This window comes from Sphaerodactylus townsendi, linkage group LG03 (genome assembly GCF_021028975.2).
Source record: "Sphaerodactylus townsendi isolate TG3544 linkage group LG03, MPM_Stown_v2.3, whole genome shotgun sequence".
Taxonomy (NCBI): domain Eukaryota; kingdom Metazoa; phylum Chordata; class Lepidosauria; order Squamata; family Sphaerodactylidae; genus Sphaerodactylus; species Sphaerodactylus townsendi.
In genome coordinates this window covers 168546505-168568570 of record NC_059427.1, presented here as the reverse complement: position 1 = coordinate 168568570, position 22066 = coordinate 168546505, and the positions used below count along the sequence as shown (strand labels likewise).

At 46.6% G+C, this 22066-nt stretch overlaps 1 protein-coding gene across 1 annotated transcript in view; it reads right to left on the bottom strand.

Moving 5' to 3' along the window:
• Positions 1–22066, bottom strand: part of LOC125428010 (nascent polypeptide-associated complex subunit alpha, muscle-specific form-like) — a 142516-nt gene that overhangs the window by 113392 nt on the left and 7058 nt on the right. The gene's annotated exons all lie outside the window — the stretch shown is intronic.

Below are 22066 nucleotides of genomic sequence, written 5' to 3'. Positions count from 1 at the left end.
TTTTCTTTTTAATTTTTTCTGCATGTACACACACTGCATGTACAACTGGACAACTGCATGTACACACACACCTGGCCCGTTTCTACCTGCCATTGACGGTCAAGGGCTGCAACTCCTGGAGCTCTCCTGCCAGAAGGGGGTCGATGGGAACCCTCGATGTTGAAGGTTACACTGACGACAACTAATGAAAGATGACTTTGACACTTGGAGCAGGGATTGAATGCAGAGTGTGGAAAGGCAAAGAGAGAAACATGAGACAGAAACCTTGGGTTCCAGATTGACTTTGGCAGTTTCTCTCTTTCTCTGTTCTTCACAAGAGTGATAATACAGTAAAGGGCCAGCCACAATAGCAGGCACACACTACACACCAAATCACACAAGTGCCCTGCCGTGTCCTACGTCAGGGGTCCCCAATCTTTTTGAGCATGCAGACACATCTGAAATTCTGATGCAGCATGATGGGAGAAGCAGCAAAATGGCTGCCTTGAGAGACAGAACCAGTCATAAAAATGATTGACAGTTTTCAAGTTCAGTGTCACAGTGCTGATCCTCTTGCTGCGCTGGGCAGCAGCCTTGCCGGGCAAAAGCCTTACCTGGCCCTACTCTAAAAACATGTGTAGGTGCAAGAAAAGGTGTTGATGGATGCGATGGCTGGATTGGGGACTCCTGCCCTGGCTGATGCTATGCTTACACTGGGAAAGGAAGGGCAAACTTAGCACGTGAGAACTGCATGTGAGGCTGACACCAGTGGTGGGATTCAGCAGGTTTACACCACCAGCAGAACCAGTTGTTAAAATGGTGCTTGTAAACAACCAGTTGTCAAATTATTTGAATCCCACCACTGGCTTACACCCAGGTTCTGCACTGAGCTTACACTATGTTTATTCCTTGTTAACAAGCCAACAGATTCCTACATATGGAGGACAGGTCAGGTGCAAAATTCACTGAAGAAACTGTACTGTGCAAAATTCAATTATACATGCAGACTACTGATGGGTCTGTTCCGCTGAGATCATTCAATGTCAGACACCAGACAACGGGCAGTTGACAAGTCGTAAATCTCCACAACCCAACTGTGTTAGAAAAACATGCATACACCACAAGCCACATTCCTGATGCACATTAAATTATCTGTAAGGCTAACTTGTTAATAAACCTAGCTCTAGCACTGTAAATTAAGAGTCTAGAGGGCTATACCACTTCAAGAGGCCAAATGCAGGGCAGGAATTCGCTTGCTCCTCAATACACAAAGAAAACTAGTATGCCAGGGATAAGTCTCAGAGTGGTATAGTGGTTAAGAGCAGGTGGATTCTAATCTGGAGAACTGGGTTTGATTTCTCACTCCTCCACCTGAGTGGCAAAGGCTTATCTGGTGAACCAGACGTGTTTCCGCACTCCTACATTCCTGCTGGGTGACCTTTGGGCCAGTCACAGTTGTCTCAGAACTCTCTCAGCCCCACCTACCTCACAAGGTGTCTGTTGTGGGGAGAGGAAGGGAAAGGAGCTTGTAAGCCACCTTGAGTCTCCTTACAGGAGAGAAAGGTAGGGTATAAATCCAAACTCTTCTTCTTCTTAAAACTCTTCTCAGCATCTTTCAGGATAAAAGGAGAAAGCAAGCAGGTACGAGAATATTCAAGTGGATGAGGCCCCACCGCTAAGTACAGAGACACATTTACAGCCTCAGGAAGAATTAGGCCTACATATGCACTGTGGTCTGTAAAGTCCACCTAGGTCAGTGGTGGCGAACCTTTGGCACTCCAGATGTTATGGACTACAATTCCCATCAGCCCCTGCCAGCATGGTCAATTGGCAGGGGCTGGTGGGAATTGTAGTCCATAACATCTGGAGTGCCAAAGGTTCGTCACCACTGACCTAGGACTACCAAATTGGGAAATTCCTAGAGATTTAGGGGTAGAGCCTGGAGAGGGTGGGACTTGGGGAGGGGAGGGGAAGGAGCTCAGCAGATTATAACGCCCCTGAAGTCCACCTTCCAAAGCAGCCATTTTCTTCAGGAGAGCTGATCTCTGTACCCTGTAATTCCAGAGCTCCAAGATACACCTGGAGGTTGGTAACCAGCAACCCTCCTGAATTTCAGGCCTCGTCCTGAAGATCCATTATTACATTTTTTTTGTGATCAGAGAGGTCACAAGAAAACAGTGGCAGAATACACCTCTACAAAGGGATACGGACACTACCTGAATAGTGGCCATGAGCTCCCCACCATCACCAACTCTCCACGACCAACTGGATTGAGGTATCTTTGTCCAAACACGGAGTGAAGTAAACATTGATTAAAATCACACTAAACTGATTCCCCTTTAAAAGCATGGCTTGGGCAAAGTTTTAGCAAACTGTCAGAGAAGCTTCCAGAACCTAATCAATTAAGATGGCGAGGCCCGATCAGCATCTTCCCGAGGGATTCAATTAAAAAGCTGGAAGACATGAGGACTTAATGCCTGGGACAGAGAAATGGGATGAGGCTCACATCTCTTGAAGAAAGGCAATGCTGTAATCCCTAAGAAAGTAAACAAACTCTGGGTTGGCCTTTTTGTCCTTCCAGCCGACAATGTTCCAGGAAATTATTTTTATGGGATGCAACACATTTTTTTGGTAAAGCCTGATGTCATTCGAGTTCGAGAAGATGATCCAGTGACTTGTTCGTGTCGTGAAAAATGCAGCAATTTTCCAAGACTGGAGTTTTCTTGTTTGTCAGGTGCCCCTCCCTTGGGTAGACCTCCAGCAGGTAATGGTGAAGATGGGATATCTTTCGTTGCTTTTGCCTCGCCTAACTCTGAGCTCTAAGGTCCTCCAGCTCTTGAGCCCATGACTTTCCAACTAAGGTACTCACAGAGTTTTAATTAAGAACCTTCCATTCATAGTCATTCAGTGGGTCAGAGCAGTGTGCATGGATAGATAGCGTATGGTAGTTGTCGTTAGGTTTGGAGGGGATAGATGGGAAAAGAATCAACTGGAAACCCAGCACCAGCTGCTGGATTTTGTCCTGGCTGGGAGAGGAAAGCCAAAGTATGCAGACAGAAACCTCTTCTTTCAGAGTCCGTAGACATTTGAATGCCATTGCTAGGAGGCAGCCTCAGGGGAAGGCCTTGGCCTCGCGGGCCTGTTTGTTGGCCCTCCATGGCTACTGGGTGAATCCGGTTGCAGGACTTGATGGACCACTGGCCTGATCCAGCACGGTTCTTCTCAGGGCTGGTTCCAAGTTGGGGGGGGGCCCTGGGCAGACAGTTTGGCATCCCATTGCCCACTGCCAGAGTCCCCTCATACCTTCCTCTTCACCCCTTCTCCTGTGCATCCCCCCTTGCTCATGTACCCTTCTCCCACTTGCAAGCTCTTTTATCGCCCATGCTCAGCTGCCTGCACCACTTGCACCCCTTTTCTCCATCAGCGCTGGCCAGCAAGTGCTGCTGGAAGCGATGCTGCTGCTGCCGCCACCAGGAGTGCTACTACTGTGCACCACCGACATGCCCTTCCTTAATGGCTAGGGCAGCTGGGGGCATGCATGCGGACAGGCGGCAGGGATGTCTGTGGGTAACCGTCTTCAGCAGTGGACCTCACAAGAAGTCTTGGCCTGCTGTAGGTCTGCTGACGCCAGCCCCGCCTTTTCTGATATTGTCCTAAATATTGTCTCCCTGCCACACAAAATCCAAAGCAGCAGATGCAGATTCAGAGATCAGCTGCATGACACACGTCTCCCCACCAGCCCAGGAGAAGGGTGCCAACCTCTGACGACCGGTGGCTCTGCAGAGCTCACCAATGCTGCCACCTACAGGCATCGCTACTACATAGCCTAGAAAACACAGGCCATACGTTTCCACGGTCAGAGAAATAACAGAATTCCCTTTAGGACTCTGCTTACACACAGGACACTCCAAGCGGGATCAGTACAGGACCCCTGGATAGGATACAGGGCTTTTAGCACCAGATGCATCCCCAAGGACAGAGAAAAACAATACACACCACATGGCAGAGGTTCATAAAATTTGCCAAACACAATTATCAGACATATTCCCCCATGCTGGGACATACCCTGTTTCCCCGAATATAAGACATCCCCGGAAAATAAGACGTAGTAGAGGTTTTGCTGAAGGGCGAAATATAAGGCATCCCCAAAAAGTAAGACGTAGCAAAGTTTTTGTTTGGAAGCATGCCCGTCGAACAGAACACCAGAGCATGCAGCTATGGAGCGGAAAAATAAGACATCCCCTGAAAATAAGACATAGCGCATCGTTGGGAGCAAAAATTAATATAAGACACTGTCTTATATTCGGGGAAACACGGTACCAAGACAACAGAGTCATATGCAAATCACAAACATGTCCATCTTCTAGCACAGGGGCCTGCAACCTGCAGCTCTCAAGATGTTCATGGACTACAATTCCCATCAGCCCCAATTGGCCATGCTTTCATGACTTGGTTTTGATAACCCAGTTATCAAAAAAAATACTTTCATGACTTGGTTTTGATAACCCAGTTATCAAAAAAATCAGCAGCCCCTGCCTGTGAAGACATACCCCTGCCTGGGATGACACAGGCCTGCTGGTAAACCAAAGGGGAAGAGCCAATGGTTGTTATTTGGCCAGGTGCAACAGAAGCATGTTCATCCCCTGTGGTGAATACAGTGCCTCTGTCCCTTGGGAAGACAGCCAGTTTGGCATTCTAAGAAAAGCATTCCAGCATGCCACCCTTCAGAATGCAAGCTGTCAATTCCTTCTTAACTTGTGATATAATACAGACCTACCCCTAGAGGTCTGCTACCACTGCAAGAAAATATCACTCTCTGGCCCAGATCATGGGCTGCCAATTCGTCGAAACAAAAATTCAGATATGTGCAAATGCTGTCCAGTACTCACCAAGAGAGCTGGTCCATCCACCTTAATACCACCCAGTCTGTCCAGGAGCATCAACTTTGGAGGCAGAGAAGCCCCTACCCCAAACCCTTCAAGTGAACTCGCCAAAGCTCAGATCCGGGGTCTTCAGCAGACAGAGTACCTGTTCCACCCCTGAAGGACCTGGACGCTGGAAAAGAACTGGTTTTTAACGAGACTTGTTCCTAACTGCTGTAAGGCTGAGGTCACTTCAAGCCATTTACCCTAGATCAGGGGTCTGCAAACTACGGTTCTCCTGATGTTCATGGACTACAATTCCCATCAGCCCCTGCCAGCATGGCCAAGTGACAGGGCTGAGGGGAATTGTAGTCCATGAACATCTGGAGTGCCATAGTTTGCAGACCCCCCTCCCTGCCCTAGTGGAAGCCTCGCCAATTTCATCATGAGTTGGCTTCCCTTGCAGAGCCAAGCCAGAAGCATCCAGGTCAAGGTGCAAATTCTTATAGTTATTAGGACCAGGAATGAATCTCATTCAGTCTGCCAAGACAGTCAGTGCAAGCTTTGCCAAGAGTCCACTGCAGCCAGCCAACACTTTCAGCTATAACTATTATGGTTTCACAACCTTGTTCAAGGCCTCATTTTTGGCTCGCAGTCAATCTGTGGCATTTTTATCCCGCCCTTCTCACAAAGAATTCAGGGTGACACACGGGTCTCACTCCCCTCCCTCTCAGCCTCCCTCTCATCTTTGAGGGAGGTCTCACTGAGAGTCTGCGACCAGCCCAAGGTCACCCAGTTAAGCTTTACAGCTGAGTGGGGATCTCAACCCAGGCCTTCCCAGTCCTAATCCAACATTTAGCCACAGCACCATTCCTCCAGCAGAACCACAGCAGGACTTCTGACAGCATAAACAACATTGATTAAAGTCCACTGATTCTTGTTCAAAAGTCATTCCAGTTCAAAATTCAAAAAGAACTATGACTTCTACTGTACAGCCAACCATGATCAAGAAATGTAACCTGTGGGGTATGACACCAATAAGGCTTACTGTCATTTGGAATGGAGTTCCAGGTCATCAGGGGCAGGTTTGACCCCACTGCTATGACATCATAATCCCTTCTATTGACTCCCATATTGGGGTGCCGTGTGGTTTCCGGGCTGTATGGCCGTGTTCTAGCTGGGAGACACGCGCTCAGACACGAATCAAAGAACACGAAAGGCACTGCAGACTATTTCAGCCAGAAAAATCAGCAATAGCAGAACACATAATAAACCAACCTGGACACAGAATATTATTTGAAAACACAGAAAATCTGGACCACTCTGACAACCACTATGTCAGACTACACAGAGAAGCCATTGAAATCTACAAGCACATGGACAATTTCAACAGAAAGGAAGAAACCATGAAAATGAACAGAATTTGGCTGCCAGTGTTGAAAAACACTAGAGTCAAGACAGTGACTAATCAGCTCCAAACAGACACAGGATGACTATAGACAATCAAAGGGAACAAAGGCCAGACTACTTCTATTCAGATGCCTCACCTATTGACCTTGCCTTTACTTTACAACAGTCTGTAAGGTAGGTTAAATTAAGCAAGGACAACTAGCCCAAGGTCAACCAGTGAACTTCATATTTTACCGAGTCTCTATGGTACTAGATTAATGTCCTAACCCAATGATCTCCAAAGTAGTGCCCAGGAGTAACATGGCACTCACTTGTTTTTAGACTCTTGGTGATAAAATCCGAAGTGTCTTGAATGGATTAGGTCACTTCCTACTACCTGATGGACTGGAATCACTCCAGACAGGTACATCGCAGTCATGCACCCTTGCTGAAGCCAATATAAGTATCCCTCTCCCTGTAGCTATGCAGAGAGCAAAGCCTCCCCTTTCTTAGGAAACTGAAGGCAAACAACTTCTCTAAAACAAACAGCCAGTTTCAGCCTTCCTCCCTCTCTTTGCTGTGCAAGCTGTTTCAGAACCTAGAAGGGCTTACCATTGCATGCTCAAGCACAATCAATCAGAAGCAGCAGTCTCTAGCAAAAGAGAGCCCTTGGTTCAGAACCACACAAAAATGTGTCATTGCCTCGCTCCTTGGCTGCCATGTTGTGGTGATGCACTTGACCCTTTCTTTAAATTCCCAAAGTGGCCATAGGTTCAGCAAGGCTAGAGCACAAACAAAGAAGAACTTAACCCTATAACACTAGAATTAAGTACCCAAAAGGACAAGAAAATGCATGCAGGGCCACTAATTATAAAAATATAGAATATATGTGTGTGAATGTATATGTGTGTGAATGTATATGTGTGTGTATGTATTTCTGATTAAAATAATCAGAATATGTTAAGGGCACATAATAGGTTACATTACAAATGTTGTGTTGCACATATCTAACATCCAGGGATTGATGTACCGAGCCAATATGTGCCCAATTCTTATAATATTGGCTCCAGACTGAAGAAGGCTATCGTATGAATGAGATAAAGTAAGACTTCGGACATATTGGGCACATATTCGCACAGCATATCAATCCTTTTTTGAAGATTTGAATTTTGTGGAATACCCAGGTGCCATTCGAGGTTATTTTTGCACCAATCCACCTCAGTCATAAAGAGTGTAATAACAAATGATTTTTGCTTGATGTTACATAAATCATCTTTGACAACTGAGAAAGGCTGTTTAACCAAAACACATCTGGCTGTCAAGGGTTAAAAATTGTCTTGTGGGATCCATTTGTATGAGTACTAAAATAAATTTTTTAATTGTTTATTGTTTCTTATAATCTGATAATTATATGCGTTTTTGAGACCTTTCTGGTACTTAATTTCAGCATGACTAACGACCATCCTGCTGTAACTGCTACACCCCACCAGCTCCACAAGCCAGCACGGTGGCTGTATCAGACGGTCTGCTTCTACTGTGTGGTCCAGCCTCCACCACCGCAAAGAGACCAGAGAAACCCCAACCTAATGCTCAAAGCCACAGTCAAAAAACCTCATAGCTAGAGTAATATATTTCACAATATTTCACCGCCACATACAATATGAGAGCAGTCAGAATGGCAACATGCCCAACAGTGTTTCACAGTGCATTTCTAAAAGACAACGGCTTTGTGGCACAGTTGCTTTCATTAAAAAAAGATGTGCAATCACAAGAAAACCATCAGTTGTAAGGAATTCACTGCAATCTCGTGTTGGTTGTCACAATGTGCATGCGTTAAAAAAGTTTCCTGGGTCATACCCCAGATTCAACGAGAACGCAGAGGGAAAAACGCAAGGCATCTCTATGTGCACAACGCACATCACAACCTTTGGGAATAAACACGCACCACTTCTCCACTTGGGCCCCACACATCATAACAAAGAGGCATTTTGTAAGCAGATTCTAATTGATGGATCCTCCTTGATCCCTCATTCACTGCAAAACATAACATGGCATCAAAACTCACGTTTTATTAAGACAAAAATAGGCCTGCCTCCAACTACCCCTGAGCCAAGAAATGAAGGGCATTAAAGTGTTCCATAAGTCAGAGCCTGCACATAGAAACATGACTTCATGTCAACAGTGCATTTCAGAGGCCCTCTGAACACAGCCAAGTTGCACGTTAATTGGTTCCTTATTCATGCAGCAAGAGCATTCATAAATTCGTCTCCCGCTAATGGATGAGTCGGGAAAGCGACAGCACACAGCTTCTCTGCACAACCTGATTTATCAAAGATGTCGTCAGTGCAACCATCCATGGGTCAATCTTGACTCAAGCAAAAGGTCTGCCTCGTCAGTGGTTGCCCATCATCATAGGATTGGGGATCGGAGGAATTCGCCATCTTGCCATCTCCCAATCCTGCAACCAGGACTGAAGTTACAGTGCCCTCCTCAGCAGGGTTAAACCCTTCAAAACCCACTGACTTCAACTGACTTGGAATTGGGTGATCTAATGAACGAGCTTAACACTCAGACTTGAGTTCAAATCCCACCCCACCCTCCCAACCCCGAGCTCTTCAGGTGACCATGGGGCAGCCATTAGCCTCTCATTTATTATCACAAGGCAAGAGCGAGGGTAAAATCACAGGGGAGGACCATCGTGTTCACTAGTTTGAGCTCTGTGGAGAATGTCTAAAGTCTAGCATTAATAAATTATAGCCTGGAATGTTTGTCTTTTCATTTGAAAAATTGCTTTAAAACCAATGGATAAATGATAGATAATCCTGTGGACAGATAATTGTCTGTGGACTGAAACAATCTCTACCACAGCTCAGAATGTAAGTTCCACAGGGCCAGGGATGGAAGAAAAGCAAGGCTACTGAAAATACACAGATAACAGTGTACCAGGAGCCAAATTCAGGGGCACAAGGGAGAGACTCAGGTTGCCAGGTCATCAGCATCAAGTGCGACATGATGTCACTTAAAGTGATATCATGTCACTCTTGGAATCACCAAAGACTCTATGGTTTTATTATTATTATTTTATTTATTATGCTTCATAGACCGCTCAACCCCTGGAGGGCTCTGAGCGGTGTACGGGGCCCATAAACAAGGCCAATAAAACAATAACTATAAACATTAACATTAAAACCCTTAAAGTTTACACAGCAGCATCCACATAAAATTGAGTTGAAATGACATTATTGATTTATCTATTTATTTATGGCGCCCAGTCCCAAGGCTGGGAGGGGGCCAGCAGCGCCGAAAATGATTTACCACATGTCTTCCAGTGATTCCTAGAGTGACATGACATCACGTTCTAACATTGGCACCCCGCCATGTCCCTGCCCTCTCCCCATCAGCTGGCAACCCTAAGAAAAACAGACTTTAGAATGGCCCTTTCCACAGGATCCCTAAACCTCTTTTCTATTACAGCCTCTCTCACGTTTATTGGAGGGCCTATTAACATATACTCCCAGTGTAACCTCAGCTTGTGGGTTCTGTGGGGCAGTACTTGGAAGGAGTTGCAAAGAACCAAATTTAAACAAAACAGTTTACTTCTCTTTACAAATAACATTAAACATCAACATTTAACATTACAATTCAAGGTCCTGTTCAGGTTGCATTTCAAGTCCTTCTAGTTACAGTCTACTGATACTGCCAAGTCCAATTCTTCTTTGCAAGTGGGTTGGCTCCTGAAGACTCCAAGGGCTTGATGAACAGGATGCAACATGATGAAGGTTTCCAGGAGAACTCTCACCCATGACAACCACAAAAGAAACCCTGAAACAATAAACTCCAACATTTACAACATAGCAAAAAATAAACAACTACCTTCCCAGTAGTTCCCAACAATATTGTAGTTTACCTTAACAAGGTGTTAAGGGCTTATAGAAATCAAGGTCCGAGTCTGGTAGCCTTGTAGCCTTGTCTCCTTGAAGAGAGCTCTGCAGTGCTGCTGCTGCTCTGAGTCTCCACCCCCTTACTGGTTCAACCCATTCTGGGCATGGGGGTTACACCAGCAGCATGGGGCCTCTTCCCGTGGTATGCTGTGGAAAGTGCAAATATCAGAGCTGTGCAAGACTAGCTGCTAAGACCTTCTATGCCCCATCTCTGTCCTCCCATAACTTACATTTCTGACCAGTATTGTCCCTCCGGGAAGGAAGGAGGCTAAGGACAGAAGCTAAGAGGTACCACGTTGCCCACTTCCTTACCAGTACTTCACACCAGCCCATACCTTTGTCTCCCTCCCAGCTGGGGGAGGCATGAAAGAAGGACTGCGCCATTTATTGACATTTTTGAGAAAAAAAGGAAATCATTCTTTAAAAGCAAATCATTTAAATTTGATGTGGATTAAGAGACAAATTGCTCACATAATGTTTGGCCTATCGTCACCAGCAACCAACGGGAGACCAAATGGCATACAGACCTGAGGGCAACTGTCAGTGACAGCATGACATAACTTCTGAGGAAATCCAAAAGGGACAGCACTCCTCTCTAGGAATCACCACAAACTCTTCAAAATCAACCACAATGGCTTCCTTCATTCCACTCCTTGCCACAACGTCAGGAACCGCTCTTCCGCTAGCCTTGCCTACCTCTTCAAATGGCCCAAAGTTGTCCCAATTTCCATTCATGAGAGGGCCTCATGTTAGGCCTACATCATGATGCCAATGATATGTGTTCAGGCAAACACTGTCAGTCAACAAGAGCGCAGAAGGAGTAGGAGATCACAGCCCGGTCTATGCTAGCCCTTCTCACACTCTACACTGGAAGTACTTTTTCTTCTTGTTGCACTTCCCCGTTGCACTTCCCCATTGCCAAATTTCTTCCAGCCACCGAGTAGGAGACAGAAAGCACCAGGAGAGGCCTATGCCTCAGAAATGTTTAAGCTGGGTGGGGAGGGCGTCAAGACAAAATACAGGCTTAGAGGGAAACCAAAATGGATATAATACTTACTTTCTTACCCAGATGAAACTGATGCTATTGCTTTAATACCACAAACTGCAACCTTTGTAACTGAATTAAAATATAGAACTATATTGCGTTGTTCATGAAACACAGAAGTTCCTTGCAAGGTTGTTACAAGAACAAAACAGAAGTGGAAAGAACACTCTGTGCTACCTGGAATCCTTGGAGGAAACAATAGAATACAAAGCGAGAGCAGACAGGGACAGGATAAGCACCTTTCTCTGCCTCTGAAAACCGTCTCGGCTATCCCCACGTTAGAGTTGCAAGAGGTAACACTTGATTGGTAACCTGGCAATTTCACTGGAACAGGACAAGGAAGGCAAAGCTCCAGTTCCAGGCCTTCCCTTCCCCTATTTCCATCTCCCCCAACAAACAAGGGATCACGCCAACCCTTCAGCACCTAGCACTTTTTGATAACTAAATGCAACACAGTGGCTATTTTATGTCAATGTAGCCCCAATGTGCAGATTTAAGTATCTGCAGATTCGGCCACAGTTTACTATTCGATATATCGTTCTATATAAATATGACAGCCAAATGGAACTTTCGCTATCGGGAACATAATTCCAGGTGAGGCATATAAATGGACGATTGCATTCCTATCCTCCTTGCAAATGTCTCTGAAGAATCTCCAGGGCATGCACTGGACTCAGTGGACCCGGGGGAGGGGGGGTGTCAAATGCCAGGCACACCGGCAGAGGGGTGCAAAATTGCCCCACGCTCCCTCCTCCCCCGCATCGACCTGCACGGGAGGAGAGGTGCCTATAGACAGAGCCAGTCTGCTACCAGGGGCCGGCCTGCTGCCGCAGCACCCATCCAAACCACCTTCGAGCCCCTGTAAAGTCCCTTCTGAATCAGCCTACTGTTTTCTTTATCACATGATCCTCAGTGCAAATCCTTCTCCTTCTTCTCCAGTACAATCTCAGGTCTCTACAGTCCTAAATATGTAATTCCAAATTGTCCCATTACACTTGTAAGCACCCACAGAGTCCTAGGAGTTGCGCAACGGTCATAATCTGCTTTGAGAAAGTCAGACTACATTTGCACCAAGCAAATTAAAACTGTAACAGACATGGGGAATGTAGTATAAATCCTCCCAATCCTAAAAATTAACCCAGACTTCTTATTCTGAATCACCTGTTCCCAATACTAAATTAAAATTCATTTTTCTCTTTAGCGAGTGTTCTTTAAATAATTTGTACCCCCATCTTTCAGCTTATTAATCAAAGCAGCCAACGACAGAATTAAAACAGCACACTCTATCATTAGACCAAGGAAAGGAATGGGGTGGAGGGGCCTTCCCAGGAGCAGCAGAATGAAAGCATGAGAGGCGCAGGTTTCAGGCTAATCTGTGTCTCTGGACTGGTATGTTTCTCCAGTGGGGTCTCCTAAAATCACTATGCAAGAGAGTCAAGAAGATTTAAATCAAGGTCTGCCTACTATTACCTACTCTGACTGGCAGCTGCTCTCTAGAGCACTGAAATGAGGTTTTTTTCACATCACCTCCTAACCAAAGCTTTAAACAGGAGTTACCAGGGATCAACCCTGGGCCGTTCTGCATGCCAGGAAGATACTCTACCACGTGAGCTGTGGCTGCTCTCTGAACAGTGTATGCTGATAACAACATGATGTTTCCTTCAGAGTCAGAAACCTGATTTATTGGGGGTGAGGGGAGTGGAGAAAAGAGCTCTCCCTCTTTAGAATAGCAATTCTAGTGAGTTACAGAAAAAAAAACCTCGACCTACGATAGACCAAAGCTCAACATTTATTCAAGATCAGCATCATAAAGTCAAGAGTTTGCCCATGCATGTCTTCCAGCCTGTTTCAATGTACGCACCACCTGTGCCAGTGTGTGCACATGTATTGTTCACAAGCCAGCAATCTGCGACCTGAGCAGATGCATCACTGGCATGGTAACAGTGCTCACAGATGCAATGGCACACATGGTGCACATTGAAAATGAGCTGGGAGTTATTTGGATCCATTCCATGCTTTAGCCGTGGTTCATATTTAGATCAGGCCTCAAAGATTGGGGGTGTTTACTGCATTAACAAGGCAATCTCTCCCACCTGCCCAGGAGGCTCCATGGCGGATTATGCAATCCTGTAACTGAACAAATGGTAAACATGAATTTCCAGTTCTGCACAACAAACTACATTTAAAGAATCACAATTTCTTTGGGGAGGGGGGCGAGAGAGAGAGGAAGCTAAAGCTACAGCATTTTGCTATGTTCGTTCACTGCAAAATAATCCCCCAACAATTGCAGCAACCCCAAAATAACGCACACCATGGCAACTTGAATCCTGCTGCTCTTCAAAACAGTCACAAATTTTCCTTCCATTTGACTAGCTGTCGGAAATGTCACTGAGACGTGACAGCTCATCAGCTGTCAACAGAAATCAAGCTGATGGGGTCAGGTTTGGAAAATGGAAAGGCAGGGAGCGCAGTGCCACTGGAAAACGACTCTATTATGCACCCTTTCAGAATAGCTAACCGCCTCGATTACCGCACCGGGTGCTAAGGATGCTTTGGAGTCACTTGAAGCAGCAGGATCACATTGGGCTTTGCAGGTTCACCCACAGGGAACAATTTCCCATTCCTGCGAAACAAAACCCACAACACCACTGACACAGCCGTCATCTCAAAGATATTCAAGGGGCTACTCAACAGCTATTCCCTGCCCACCTCTGCACCATTTCCAGAAGAGGCCAATCTTATTCTTACTGTTTGCTTTGCATATCAATTATCCGAGGCTACATTCCCCAAAGGCCCCCTAGTGAAAAAAAAACCACTTAGCCTACTTGAGAATCACAATGCCAATACAACATTCACTAGCATGCACTCTTTTTTATACATTTCCTGAGTCTCAGCATGTTACAGTGGTTGCAACATCAGATTATGACTACAGAGACTTAAATTCAAGCCCCCACTCTGTCTTGAAGGCTTCTAGATGTTCTTAAGCCAATCACTCTCTCTCCGCCTAACCTACATTACAAGAATGTTGTGAGGAATAAATGGAAGAAGGGAAAGGAACTACATATACCAGTGAGAGTTCCATAAAGAAAGGTCTGGATAAAAACATAACTACATGGTTTTTTACCAGGAGGGCCTCACTCTATCCTCCCCTACTCTCTAGCAAAGCCATTCTCAACCAGGGTTCCCAGGTACTCTGGGGTGCCGTGAGCATGTCCCAGGGGTACCGCGGCAACACTACCACCCGCCCCCCTCATTTTTGTGGTGTCTCCCACCAGCGCCAGCAAGGACATGGAGCTGGCCCATGGGGCAGGGCCAGCCACAAGGTCAGCAGCCATCACCACCCCCAGTGCTACCCTTCACCCTGGGAGGGGAAGGTGGGGGGTGTGGCAAGCAGGGGCAATGGGAGGGGAAGGTGGAGGGTGGCGGCAGGGGTACCATGAGATATGAAGAGTGAGGTCAAGGGTACCCTGACCTCGAAAAGGTTGGGAAACACTGCTCTAGCATCTACCCTCTAAGGAACCCAGGGCACCAGATACACATCATCCTTCCTTATCATGTCCATAATCACACCCATGGCAGCTACAGATCTGCCCCAAGATCCAGGTTTATCTTCCCTGACTACACAGTTTTGCCACGCCAATGTTCTTCTCCAACCCTCCTCCTCCTCTAGGTTCTTACCCTGTCCTCGCTTAATTTTGGGGCACAGTCAGTATAATCCAGTAGTGGCTAGAATGTTAGTCTAGCGCCGTGATAGTCTAGCGCCAATTGGCCATGCTGGCAGGGGCTGATGGGAACTGTAGTCCATAACATCTGGAGTGCCAAAGGTTCGCCACCACTGGAAGAGGTTTTGTGACTTTAAAAATAGGTCAATTACAAGCAAAGGACACATCCATGTTATGTATGGAAGTGAAACTGGCTAGGGGTTCGCCAGATTTTCTACCTCAGATGCACAAAAAGTTGTACCATAGCAATGTCGCTCTCTGAACATGTGCATGCTGATGTTGGGGAGTTCTGGCCCAACCTGGGTTAATACAAGTTCAAAGACACAGGGTCTGCTGGGCTTTAGCCATTCACCACTGCAGACAAGAGCAAAGCCGCTATTCAGAGCCTGATACTCAGGGACGTAACGTGCCTGGAGTTCCCAGCAGGTTTGGAGAAAAGGGCCCTGTCCCTTTGAGAGATCCTTAATGTGTAGAAATGGGCAGGTGAAGTTTTTTTCATGGTAAAGAAGTAAATAACATCACCTCGAAGAAGCTTCTGTTAAAACAGACAGGATGCTCTGTTGCCAAGCACTTAGCCACCCTAGCTGTACTATTTAGGAGTCCAGTTAGATATGATGCAGGAGAATCAAAAAGAGCCACTCTGTGGGTTTCCCCCCCTCTCACTGCATAGTTGCCTCACCTCCTCCAGGCTTCTTTTCTCCCCTAAAACAACAGGCCCATATATATATTTTCCTCGTAGGGAGAAAAGCAGCTAGGGGGATACTTTGACCAGGAAAACACTCTGGAGAAAGGGTTTAGCACCTCCATTCCAAGTCAGAGCCTTCTGCAGCGGCAACAAGAAAAACCACCACGGGAAGGGATCTTCCATGCCTCTCCAATATTTCCTCCAATTTGGCTCTCACAAGACCACAAGCAAAGCTCACGAGCTTGAACATTCCTCTGTTTGCTTTGCAATGGCAAAACCCCTCACGCAAAAACCTACTTTGCAAGGGACGATGCTACACTAGACCCTTTTTCTCTGAGATGCCATATCCCACACCAAAGGCTGGTTTTCCAAGTGGGGATGGAATACACAAGTCTGCAGTGTGAAAAAAACGCAGGCTTATGGGCATCAATGAGCTTGACTTGCAAACTGGGCAAGAGAAAGCTTAACAGCGGAGTAACCAAATCCCTGACGGGCACAGCCATGCAACACCTTCGTCCTGCTCCCTTAATATTTTCAAGCCTACACCTTTGGGCCAAATCTCTGTAACTCCAATTCCACAGTTCTGAAGTACCAATAAACAGTGACCTTCTTCCCCAGGGGTTGCTTTGCAGATGGCAACATCACCGCTTGCCTTGAGAACAGGGAGCGACGGGCAATTTAATGCTGATCTCAACTATTTGTGTGCTACCGCAAGGCATAGAACCAGACTACAAATGTATTCGCAAACATAACCGGGCATCAAATGGGGAGAAAGTTGATCCAGACCATCTGCCTTCTTTTCCCAGCTGAACCAGTCCACAAGGATGAATCAACAGGGAAGCTGGCTAAAAAGAGAAAGTCGCTTGCCCTCTGCAACAACTTCCAACTGGACACACTGCAAGCAACGCTAAGAGGACCGTTCCCTCCCACCTTGAAACACCTCCAGATTAATTAAGCCCAGGCCTGCTGAGCTGCTGGCAGATGAACACACTTTGCCTTGTTCAGTCCTTTGCGGGTGTTAGAAATTCACCGCTCGATATTAATCTGCACCTCATTTGTTAAAACCAGCTTCTTGACATCACACCTCTGAATCCATGGGATGGTGTCCCAGAATGATTCCTGTGGCACTTATTTGCAAATGACCCCAAATGGATTCTTCAAGAATTGGTGTTCAGAGGAGGGAGGGAGGGAGGGAGGGAGGGGTGGGGAAATGTCATGGCCTGACCATGTATTTGATCTGCCATAATTGTAGTTAAGTACATCAGCGTGCTTTCTATCACATGTTTATCACATTATTTCCCAAGAATCCCGAGTGGGGTACATAGCTCTCCTCTCCTCCATTTTATCCAAACAATGACCCTGTGCTAGGTTACGAACAGAGACAGTGTGAGGGAGTGGACCAGCATCCGGAATGTATGCATGAGGCCTCCTGTTGCTGAGACAGACCCTGGGTGCATCAAAGTCAGTACTGTCTACTCTGATTGGCAGCAACGCTCCAGGATCTCAGGTGGAGCACCTTCTCATCACCTGCCACCTGAGCCTTTTTGACTGGAGATGCTTGGAATTGAAACTGGGACCTGAATCATAGAGTTGGAAGGGGGCATGCAGGCCATCTAATCCAACCCCCTGCTCAGTGCAGGATCAAGCCTTACAGCAACTCTGACAAGTGTTTGTTTAGCCGCTGCTTGAAGACTGCCAGCGAAAGGGGGCTCACCACCTCCCCAGGCAGCTGATTCCATTGTTACACAACTCTTACCGTAAAAACGTTTTCCTAATACCCTGTCAGAACCTTTCTCTCCATAAGTTATACCCATCACTGCGCGTTCTATCTTCTGCGGCCAATAAGAACAGCTCCCTGCCCTCCTTTAAGTGACAGCCCTTCAAATACTTAAAGAGTGCGATCATGACCACTCTCAAGCTCCTCTTTTCCAGACTAAACAGTCCCAAGTCCCTCAGCCTTTCCTCACATGGCTTGGTTTCCAGGACCCTGATCCTGGTTTCCAGGATCCTTGTTGCTCTCCTCTGTACCTGCTCCACTCTGTCCATATGCTTTTTGAAGTGAGGCCTCCACAACTGCACACGGAACTCCAGGTGAGGCCTGACCAATGTAGTATACAGTGGGACTATTCAGTGGTGGCGAACCTTTGGGACTTCAGATGTTATGGACTACAATTCCCATCAGCCCCTGCCAGCATGGCCAATTGACCATGCTGGCAGGGGCTGATGGGAACTGTAGTCCATAACATCTGGAGTGCCAAAGGTTCGCCACCACGGGGCTATGTCATCTTGTGATTTGGATATTAAGCCTCTGTCGATACATCCCAAGATCACATTAGCCTTTTTTGTCACTGCATCACACTGGCGGCTCATATTTAACTTTCAGTCCACCTGTATCCCAAGATCTTGTTCATACATTTTTACCCAGAAGTATGTCCCCCAGCCACTATGTGTATGTCTCATTTTTGTTACCCAGGTGAAGAGCCTGGCACGTATCCTTGTTGAATTGCATCTTGTTCACATCCACCCACTTTTACAACATCTTTAGATCACATTGGATTCTATCTCTACCTTCTGGCGTTTTTGCAACGCTTCCCAATTTGGTGTCATCGGCAAATTTAATGAGTAGTCCCTCCATCCCTTTGTCCAGTTCATTTATAAAAATATTGAAAAGTACCGGTCTCAGAACTAAGCCCTTGAGGCACCCCGCAAGACACCTCTCTCCATTCCGATGTTCCAATTACTCGCTGAGTGCAGATCTTCAACCATTTCCCTATCCTCCTAACACAATCCTCCAGTTTACCCATCAGAACATCATGGGGAACCCTGTCAAATGCTGTACTGGAATCCAGGTAAACAACATCAACAGCATCCCCTCGATCCAGTAAGCTCGTCATTCGATCAAAGAAGGAAACGGGGTTCTGCAAACAACTCAGCTATTGGTTCTGGTGGGCTTTCCGGGTTGTGTGGCCGTGGTCTGGTGGATTTTGTTCCTAATGTTTCGCCTGCATCTGTGGCTGGCATCTTCAGAGGTGTATCACAGAGAAAAGTCTGTTTCACACTGTGTCTAAGTGAGAAGGGAAAGTTTAGTGTAGTATATTGTCCATGAAATTCTGGACAATTCAGAAGCTTACTATGTCAGACTGCACAGGGAGGCCATTGAAATTCACAAACATCAGGACAACTTCAATAAGAAAGAAGAGACATTAAAAATTAGCAAAGCCTGGCTCCCAGTACTTAAAAAATGGACTGATAACCCCACCCGCAATACAATGCACCTTTGCATAGCAAGTTCCACCCAAACACTTAAGGATTGGTTCCCCACCCTGGGACATGGACAATATACCACACTAAACTTTCCCTTCTCACTTAGACACAGTGTGAAACAGACTTCTCTCTGTGATACACCTCTGAAGATGCCAGCCACAGATGCAGGCGAAACGTTAGGAACAAGGCAAAAAATCCAAACTTCACATACAGGCTACAAGGGTCAGTGCTATCAGTCACAGACCAGGAAAGGGATTTGGGCGTCTTAGTGGATAGTTCCATGGGAATGTCAACTCAATGCATGGCAGCTGTGAAAAAGGCAAACTCTATGCTGGGGATCATTAGGAAAGGAGTTGATAATAAAACTGCAAGGATTGTCTTGCCCTTATATAAAGCAGTGGTGCGACCACACTTGGAGTCCTGTGTCCAGTTCTGGTCGCCACATCTCAAAAAGGATATCGAAGAGATAGAAAAAGTGCAGAGAAGGGCAACGAGGATGATTGAAGGATTGGAGCACCTTCCTTATGAGGAGAGGCTGCAGCGTTTGGGACTCTTTAGTTTGGAGAGGAGACATCTGAGGGGTGATATGATTGAAGTCTATAAAATTATGCATGGGGTAGAGAATGTTGACAGAGAAATTTTTCTCTCTTTCTCACAATACTAGAACCAGGGGGCATTCATTGAAAATGCTGGGGGGAAGAATTAGGACTAATAAAAGGAAACACTTCTTCACGCAACGTGTGATTGGTGTTTGGAATATGCTGCCACAGGAGGTGGTGATGGCCACTAACCTGGATAGCTTTAAAAGGGGCTTGGACAGATTTATGGAGGAGAAGTCAATCTATGGCTACCAATCTTGATCCTCCTTGATCTCAGATTGCAAATGCCTTAGCAGACCAGGTGCTCAGGAGCAGCAGCAGCAGGCCATTGCTTTCACCTCCTGCATGTGAGCTCCCAAAGGCACCTGGTGGGCCACTGCGAGTAGCAGAATGCTGGACTAGATGGACTCTGGTCTGATCCAGCAGGCTAGTTCTTATGTTCTTATGTTCTTAAGATCCACCAGACCACGGCCACACAGCCCGGAAAACCCACCACAACCAGTTGAATCCGGCCGTGAAATCCTTCGACAACTCAGCTGTTCTTCCACTGAACTACACTTCCACCCCTCAGTAATGAAAACAGGAAGCTGCTTTATTTACTGAGGTCATTCTTGTCTACCCTGACTGGCAGCAGCTCCTGAAGGGCTCAGGTGGCCGTCCAGTCATCACCGCCTGCGCCTTTTAACTGGGAATATCAGGGATGAACCTGGGACCTTCTTCATGCAAAGATGCTCTGCCGCTGAGCCGCAGCCATTTCCCCACTCAGAAATCTTCATGGCTGCGTGAGGATTTGGACCCAGGTATCTAGGACTAGATCCACATCATTGTTCAGACAGGACAACCCAGGAGGTGCAGAGTTACAACAGCATGATCACCTAGGACACGCGAACACCATTTTGTCCTGCGATCACTACATTAACATTCTTGCTTTTTATTTATGGCATCCCGAAGGCAGAATGGCTGAAATTTGAGGGGAGTGAGAAAAGGGTCCCCACAGCCCAAAGGGCGGGAGATTAAATGATGCACGTTGGGATGCATTCAACCCTTGCAATTTTGCAGTTCCGACAAGATGTATACAATAGATACATGACACAGGAAATGTTACGCTGGTGCGCAGGGACTGTCTGCTAGGGATGATTCCTTCAGCCTTCGGAAGGCACAGACCTCTTTCCAAACACTGTCTTAAGGCAAGAAGTCTCAATAAGCCCCACAGATAACAGACGCTGCACAGGGATTATAGCCAGAAGCCACAACATGGTTTTCAACCTGAACAACTGTAGCCCAAACCTCCAACGTGCAAACACCTGCACGTCACACTGTACCACATCACACTGTCAATCTATGGCTACCAATCTTGATCCTCCTTGATCTCAGATTGCAAATGCCTTAGCAGACCAGGTGTTCAGGAGCAGCAGCAGCAGCAGGCCATTGCTTTCCCATCCTGCATGTGAGCTCCCAAAGGCACCTGGTGGGCCACTGCGAGTAGCAGAATGCTGGACTAGATGGACTCTGGTCTGATCCAGCAGGCTAGTTCTTATGTTCTTACCAGCAGATATATACTTTTTGACCTCTTAAGTGTCAGGTGAACTGATTCAGGGTACTGAATACCCACAAAGGAACTCTGCTGCTCTCTGGACATTACCAGAAGCGAGCAATAATGCTTTACGGTGTTCCAAAGCTTCATGTATGTTATTTTGCCCCAAGCCTTATTTATTCAATAACTCTGTCAAGGTAGGTCTGTATCACAACCATTTTCCTTCCAGTAAATAGGTCAGAGAGAATGGCCTCTTGAAGGCCATCTAGCAAGTTCACAGCAAAAGAACTAGCTGGAGTTACTTTCTTCTTTGCAATAGCCACAGCGCCGGAACCCTCCTCTTGCCCCAAGGAGGCGAGAAATACATGACATGCCGCTGCAGAACACTACTTGGAAGTTAACACTGGCACAGCAATTCTGTGTTACTCCAGTCAAAGCCCACAGACATCAATGGACTTAGATTGGAGCAATTCAGCCCAGTGTTACACCATAAATCCGGCAAGCGGTAGGGCAGGACAAATATTTCCCAAGTTTCTAGACCTCACAGCCACAGAAAACTCCAATTGTTAAAAGGTGTGCTGCTCCACAGATAGAGGACTTGATCTCACACTAACTGCCGCCACCATATCAACAAGCACAGCCGGGCAGGAGAGGGGGGTCACGCCAAATCATCTCAAGACGGTTACTGGAACGCTATTAATTGCTGCGGCAAAAAATTAGCCTCCCGGCAGCAGCCGGCAACAGATGACAACAACACAGTCTCATGAACTTGCTTGGGTGATTGGGGGGTGGGGGGGGGGATGAGAGGGAGGTGGGGAGAGAGATGCTGAGCCCGGCTAGCCAGTGGATACAAACAACCCTGAGCAGAGCGGGCAGGTAAGAGAGTGGACGCCACACTCCCAAACACAGACCTTCGCCCTCTGAGATGCATATTTGTATCCCCTGATCCCATTGCTCCTGAATCCAGCTGCAAGTACACACACACACTCACACACACACTACAAGAGCTAATTGGGCTGCCAGAAACTGACAAATGTGGGAATGCA